Source organism: Erinaceus europaeus, unplaced genomic scaffold (assembly GCF_950295315.1).
Source record: "Erinaceus europaeus unplaced genomic scaffold, mEriEur2.1 scaffold_459, whole genome shotgun sequence".
NCBI classification, from domain to species: Eukaryota; Metazoa; Chordata; class Mammalia; order Eulipotyphla; family Erinaceidae; genus Erinaceus; species Erinaceus europaeus.
The window spans coordinates 50,102-57,500 of NW_026647467.1; the positions used below are offsets into that span (position 1 = coordinate 50,102).

The 7,399-nt window shown below is 53.8% G+C and overlaps 1 non-coding gene across 1 annotated transcript; it reads left to right on the top strand.

Moving 5' to 3' along the window:
• Positions 1–4,128: 4,128 nt before the first annotated feature.
• On the top strand, positions 4,129–4,261 carry LOC132536347 (U11 spliceosomal RNA). Its single transcript, XR_009547960.1, has one exon. It is a non-coding gene; the product is annotated as a U11 spliceosomal RNA (small nuclear RNA).
• Positions 4,262–7,399: the final 3,138 nt, after the last annotated feature.

Below are 7,399 nucleotides of genomic sequence, written 5' to 3' on the forward strand. Positions count from 1 at the left end.
ATGGGCCGCGCAGCCTCTTCATTCGGTAATCGAAGAGTATTACATGCTGCAGAGACCACGACATCAGGTTGCCGTGGGTGAGGCGCTGGTCCAGGAATAAACACAGGAGGATTCTTCCCACAAGGTGCAAGTTATTCATAGGCAGATGCATCGCCCAATTAGGGGGCTCTCCCCTCCTGAACGGGGATGAAATAGCTTCCAGGAGCAATAAACAGATTGTGGAAGCATCCGGTGGTAACCCTGGTGGCAATAACGAATTAATCAATCAATTTAAAGCAATCAGTTGAAGTGCCCAGATGATTCTGATGTGACGCATGTGTGAGAAGCACTGAGTTAGATGCAGTTGTGAAGGGAGCCCGTTACCACTGCTCGATGCACAGTCACTGGTCTCAGAGCTCCAGCTCCCGTGTCTCGGCCTGTGGGGAGACAGTTAGTCCAGCTGATGCACAGTCACTGGTCTCAGAGCTCCGGCTCCCGTGTCTGGGCCTGTGGGGAGACAGTTAGTCCAGCTGATGCACAGTCACTGGTCTCAGAGCTCCGGCTCCCATGTCTGGACCTGTGGGGAGACAGTAAGTCCAGCTGATGCACAGTCACAGGTCTCAGAGCTCCGGCTCCCGTGTCTGGGCCTGTGGGGAGACAGTTAGTCCAGCTGATGCACAGTCACTGGTCTCAGATCTCCAGCTCCCGGGTCTGGACCTGTGGGGAGACAGTTAGTCCAGCTGATGCACAGTCACTGGTCTCAGATCTCCAGCTCCCGTGTCTGGGCCTGTGGGGAGACAGTTAGTCCAGCTGATGCACAGTCACTGGTCTCAGATCTCCAGCTCCCGGGTCTGGACCTGTTGGGAGACAGTTAGTCCAGCTGATGCATAGTCACTGGTCTCAGAGCTCCGGCTCTCGTGTCTGGACCTGTTGGGAGACAGTTAGTCCAGCTGATGCACAGTCACTGGTCTCAGAGCTCCGGCTCCCGTGTCTGGACCTGTGGGGAGACAGTTAGTCCAGCTGATGCACAGTCACTGGTCTCAGAGCTCCGGCTCCCGTGTCTGGGCCTGTGGGGAGACAGTTAGTCCAGCTGATGCATAGTCACTGGTCTCAGAGCTCCGGCTCCCATGTCTCGGCCTGTTGGGAGACAGTTAGTCCAGCTGATGCACAGTCACTGGTCTCAGAGCTCCGGCTCCCATGTCTCGGCCTGTTGGGAGACAGTTAGTCCAGCTGATGCACAGTCACTGGTCTCAGAGCTCCGGCTCCCGTGTCTCGGCCTGTGGGGAGACAGTAAGTCCAGCTGATGCACAGTCACTTCTCTCAGATCTCCAGCTCCCTTGTCTGGACCTGTTGGGAGACAGTTAGTCCAGCTGATGCATAGTCACTGGTCTCAGAGCTCCGGCTCCCATGTCTGGACCTGTGGGGAGACAGTTAGTCCAGCTGATGCACAGTCACTGGTCTCAGATCTCCAGCTCCCGGGTCTGGACCTGTTGGGAGACAGTTAGTCCAGCTGATGCATAGTCACTGGTCTCAGAGCTCCGGCTCTCGTGTCTGGACCTGTTGGGAGACAGTTAGTCCAGCTGATGCACAGTCACTGGTCTCAGAGCTCCGGCTCCCGTGTCTGGACCTGTGGGGAGACAGTTAGTCCAGCTGATGCACAGTCACTGGTCTCAGAGCTCCGGCTCCCGTGTCTGGGCCTGTGGGGAGACAGTTAGTCCAGCTGATGCACAGTCACTGGTCTCAGAGCTCCGGCTCCCGTGTCTGGGCCTGTGGGGAGACAGTTAGTCCAGCTGATGCATAGTCACTGGTCTCAGAGCTCCGGCTCCCATGTCTCGGCCTGTTGGGAGACAGTTAGTCCAGCTGATGCAGTCACTGGTCTCAGAGCTCCGGCTCCCGTGTCTCGGCCTGTGGGGAGACAGTAAGTCCAGCTGATGCACAGTCACTTCTCTCAGATCTCCAGCTCCCTTGTCTGGACCTGTTGGGAGACAGTTAGTCCAGCTGATGCATAGTCACTGGTCTCAGAGCTCCGGCTCCCATGTCTGGACCTGTGGGGAGACAGTTAGTCCAGCTGATGCATAGTCACTGGTCTCAGAGCTCCGGCTCCCATGTCTGGACCTGTGGGGAGACAGTTAGTCCAGCTGATGCACAGTCACTGGTCTCAGAGCTCCGGCTCTCGTGTCTGGACCTGTGGGGAGACAGTTAGTCCAGCTGATGCACAGTCACTGGTCTCAGAGCTCCGGCTCCCGTGTCTGGGCCTGTGGGGAGACAGTTAGTGCAGCTGATGCAGTCACTGGTCTCAGAGCTCCGGCTCCCGTGTCTGGACCTGTGGGGAGACAGTTAGTGCAGCTGATGCACAGTCACTGGTCTCAGAGCTCCGGCTCCCGTGTCTGGCCCTGTGGGGAGACAGTTAGTCCAGCTGATGCAGTCACTGGTGTCAGAGCTCCAGCTCCCGTGTCTGGACCTGTGGGGAGACAGTTAGTCCAGCTGATGCACAGTCACTGGTCTCAGAGCTCCGGCTCCCGTGTCTGGGCCTGTGGGGAGACAGTTAGTCCAGCTGATGCACAGTCACTTCTCTCAGAGCTCCGGCTCCAGTGTCTGGACCTGTTGGGAGACACTAAGTCCAGACCACTTTGCCTTTTCAGCCCTCTCCCCTGGGGCTGTGGCTGCAGAGAGGGATCCCTTCCACTTCTGGACTCTTCCTGAGGGAGGCAGCCAGGCGGGGCTCTAATCCTGTGGAGAAGCAGGGACTCTTGTGGCTCAGTCTGGAGGCTGCGAGCTCTGGCACTCTGTGCAAGGGGGGATGACTGCGTGATTTAGGCCGGCAGAAGCTGGCCGCCTCCCCTGCTGGCTGCCAATGTCTTTCTCTGCATAGAGCTCAGCCACCAGGAGCAGCCGCACTTTACTCTCTTGGCCCCCAGGGGACTGTGTAGTGTTTACTGAATTAGATACTTAATTGCCCTGAATATAGCTTGACAGGCCCAAAAATATCCCAGCAGCTCCCAAAGGTGTCTGGTTCCTATACTTCCCCACCCTAGCCCCAGCCCCCCTTATACATCCAGGGAACAGGTTCAAGTTTTAAAAATCCAAGCTTACTAAATCACAGCTTCTGGAATGAACTTAGTTTGCTTTACACACGTCCATATCGTTGACTCCTGTCCTGTGAACTGAATGCCTCTGTTTCCGAAAGCCCATGGAAACTCAGGGACGTGAGATGAGCACGTGACAAGTGCTTGGCGGTGGGCTGACCCAAAGCCTGCCTGCGCCACGATTTTGATGTCCTCTGGCCTACTGAGTCTCCCTGCTGGCGAGCACATCTGTCATTCTGAAGGGACCGCTCAGCCCTCCCCACCTGGCTCCTGGCACCTGGCTTGTGTGTTTATACTTCCCACGTCAAAGGTAACCTTTGTGGCTTAGTAACAGGGTTCAAAACAAACATGTTTCATGTCAGAAAGAGAACTCCCACCTTCTGCACCCCAAAAGAATTCTGGTCCAGACTCCCAGAGGGAGAGAAATGTCAGGGGAAGATGACCAGAGGGCTCTGAACTCCAACTCCATCAGGACCCGGAGAGAGAGGAGGGAAAAGGGAGGGACACTTGCATGGAGTAAGAAGTGTAGGTGTGACTTGGAAAGGAAGAAGAGAGGGACCTTTAAAATGGGCAAATATAGACAGATAGTTATAGAAATAATAGTTAAGTCATACCTACAACCTTAGGAGAACTGCTGTAGCTTACACTGGAGGAAGTGGGGACACAGAGCTCGGGTGGTGCAGAATTATACCCCTGTTATCTTATAATTTTGTAAATCAATATTAAATCAATAATAAAGAAAAGAGGGGGAAGAGAGAGAGAGCCAGGCTGTGGCATACCAATTTATGCGCACATAGTAAGAAGTGCAAGAACCAGTGTAAGGATCCCAGTTTGAGCCTCTGGCTCCCCACCTGCAGGGGGGTCACTTCACGGTGAAGCAGGTTTGCAGGTATCTCTCTTTCTCTCTCCCTGTCAATTTCCCCGTCCTCTCTCCATTTCTCCCTGCCCTATCCAATAAAATAGAACAAAATGCAGCCAGGAGCAGTGGATTCCTAGTGTCGGCAGGATGCCCCAGAGACAACCCTGGAGGCTGAGTAAATGAATAAATAAAAAGAGAGAACTCAAAAAGGGCTTCTGTCGTGAGTGACACACGTAGGGCAGCTCGTTTGCTCTACGTGCGGAATCGACATCAAGAGATTTCGGAAGCATAATTTTTGTTGTTTGGGCAGCTGGTGATCGTTGGTCCTGGCGCCCTGAAAAAAAAAAAAAAGAGAGAGAACTCACCAGGTAGGTCACCTGCACTGCCTGCATGCAGCCCGGCTCGCGCCCTCACAGCACACAGAAGGTGCACGCACTGGGAAGCTCCAGTATTCCGCTCTCTTGCTCTCCCCATCCCTCTCTCCAACTGAAAAAGGACGGCCTTGAGGTGGACCAAGATGGCGATTTGGAAGCAGCCGCTGTTGTGAGCTCCAACAAGCAGCAGCTTGTGACCTGGGATTCTCTGGGTAGGGTTCCAGATGCCAGCAGGATGCCAACCAGACTTCCCTGGGCAGACGAACGACCCCACCAATGTGTCCTGGAGCTCTGCTTCCCCAGAACCCACACTACTAGGGAAAGAGAGAGACAGGCTGGGAGTGTGGATCCACCTGTTAACACCCATGTTCAGCAGGGAAGCAATTACAGAAGCCAGACCTTCCACCTTCTGCATCCCACAATGGCCCTGGGTCCATGCTCCCAGAGGGATAAAGAATAGGAAAGCTGTCAGGGGAGGGGATGGGATACAGAGTTCTGGTGGTGGGAATTGTGTGGAGTTGTACCCCTCTGTTGTTTTATCCAGGCTGGCTTCACGGGCGGGTAACAGAGACGACCAGAGACACACGGCTGGGCTGAGAACGCAGTTTAATCTTTATTCACGAGCGGGCAAATCACCACACCATGTGCTTTTCTCCATCATCCTCTCTCCGCAGCTGCTGCTGGGACTCTGCCCGTCCTTAGCATAGGGGGCGGGGAGAAAGCGGGCGCGAAACTAGCAAGGGGCAAACCAATTCTTCTCAGAGGTCGGGGGGAAGGGAACATACCAACACCCCTCTTATCCTATGGCTTAGTCAATGTTTCCTTTTTATAAATAAAAAAATTTTTTAAAAAGAAAAATTGATGACCTTGAGTGGTGGAATTTCACGTGTACGATATTATACAACATGGAAATGTTCTCTGAAAAGCTGCAAAATATTGGACAGATATTTGAATCTAGAATGAAATGTGTGTGTGTGTGTGTGTGTGTGTGTGTGTGTGTGTGTAAGAGAGAGAGAGAGAGAGACTGCTATTGCCTACTCTACTGTTATTCTTGTGTAAGAACAGCAACAAGAGAAGTCTGCATTTCCCAGTGTCTTTCTCAGGGTGGTGTCAGACTGCCAGAGGAAGTGGGCATGGAAGTGTAAATAGAAACGTCCAGGTGACCTTCCTCCCGGAAGGCATGAGGAATGACTTTCTCCTTCTGCCTTCTAGACCATAAACCTAACACTGGACCTTTAGCAAGCGTCTGAGTCTGTGAGGTGCTTTTGGAAGAGGAAAATCCTTTAGCAGTAAGGGGCTAGGCTGAGATGTCTCTCCCCTGGGAGATAGGCTGAGATGTCTCTCCCCTTGAGGATAGGCTGAGATGTCTCTCCCCTTGGGGATGGGCTGAGATGTCTCTCCCCTTGGGGATAGGCTGAGATGTCTCTCCCCTTGGGGATAGGCTGAGATGTCTCTCCCCTGGGGGATAGGCTGAGATGTCTCTCCCCTGGGGGATAGGCTGAGATGTCTCTCCCCTGGGGGATAGGCTGAGATGTCTCTCCCCTTGGGGGATAGGCTGAGATGTCTCTTCCCTGGGGGATAGGCTGAGATGTCTCTCCCCTTGGGGATAGGCTGAGATGTCTCTCCTTGGAGCATAAGGCTGAGATGTCTCTTCCCTGGGGGATAGGCTGAGATGTCTCTCCCCTTGGGGATAGGCTGAGATGTCTCTTCCCTTGGGGATAGGCTGATATGTCTCTCCCCTTGGTGATGGGCTGAGATGTCTCTCCCCTTGGGGAATAAGGCTGAGATGTCTCTCCCCTTGGGGATAGGCTGAGATGTCTCTCCCCTTGGGGATAGGCTGAGATGCCTCTTCCCTTGGGGATAGGCTGAGATGTCTCTCCCCTTGGTGATGGGCTGAGATGTCTCTCCCCTTGAGGATAGGCTGAGATGTCTCTCCCCTTGGAGATAGGCTGAGATGTCTCTCCCCTTGGAGATAGGCTGAGATGTCTCTCCCCCTTGGTGTGTGCTTGACCACAGTGCCTTCCACAAAGAGGTGGGGAGGCCATGGCCAGGTGTTAGAAATGCTATCTAGGAAGACGAAGCATGCCCACAGAGATGTGTGAGTCATCCAGGCAGAAGGTGCCCATGGGCTCAAGCTTAGTTCTCCTGTAAACTTTCTAAGGCCCCACACCTTCTTCCTTCCTAACCCATGCCCAAATCTATCACCACTCCCTCTGGTGTTCTTTCTTTGTCTTCCCTCCAGTGAGGAAAGCGAAGGGCCTGACTTCCTCCTTACATGTTCTCCAGAGCTTCTTCCCTCCGCTGACGGGGCCAAAAGCAAGAGGCTCTGGTCACAGGTTTAGGATCTTGGTGGCACTGGAGTTCAGGACCCCTTGTCCCTAATCTCCCTCCTAATAATGTGCTGTGTGAAAATGGCAGGACGGGAGCCAACGCCATGATGATGGTGGGACCACCGTCCGACACTTTATTGCAAGAGAAATAAGCTTATCTTGTCTAAACTACGGCTGAGTGAATGTCTTAATTTCGGTTATATGAAGGCAACCCATCCCAGATGACAGATAATGGTGCAGTGCAGTCAATAGTCAAGCCATCGTTCAATGTCAGCACATTTTGCCCAAGCCTGTTCATCTGTGAAAGCGGATAAAATTCTTAGAAGAAAAAGCACAGAGAGATTCCCTGTGCTCGGCAAGGCCAAGCGACGTCCGGGTCCCTCGGCCGGCAGGTGGCAGAGTCAGGTTCTACCTCGGCCTGTGTTTTGCTTGAACTGTGTCGAGTCAGGGAGCCTGAGTCTGAGTCACAGCCACCAGTGCGCAGGGTGTAGGGCTCCCGACCGACAGTATTGCCAGGGTTATCCTCAGCTGCCTGCCCACGCAGTGGTCGGACCAGCCCGAATCTGTCCCAAACTCATGGCACATATCCCAAAGCAAGGCAGACAACAGCAAGGACTGACATAAGGATCCCAGTTTGAGCCCCCGGCTCCCCACCTGCAGGGGAGTCGCTTCACAGGCAGCGAAGCAGGTCTGCAGGTGTCTGTCTCTCCCTCTCTCTGTCTTCCCCGCCTCTCTCCATTTCTCTCTGTCCTATCCAACAATGACGACATC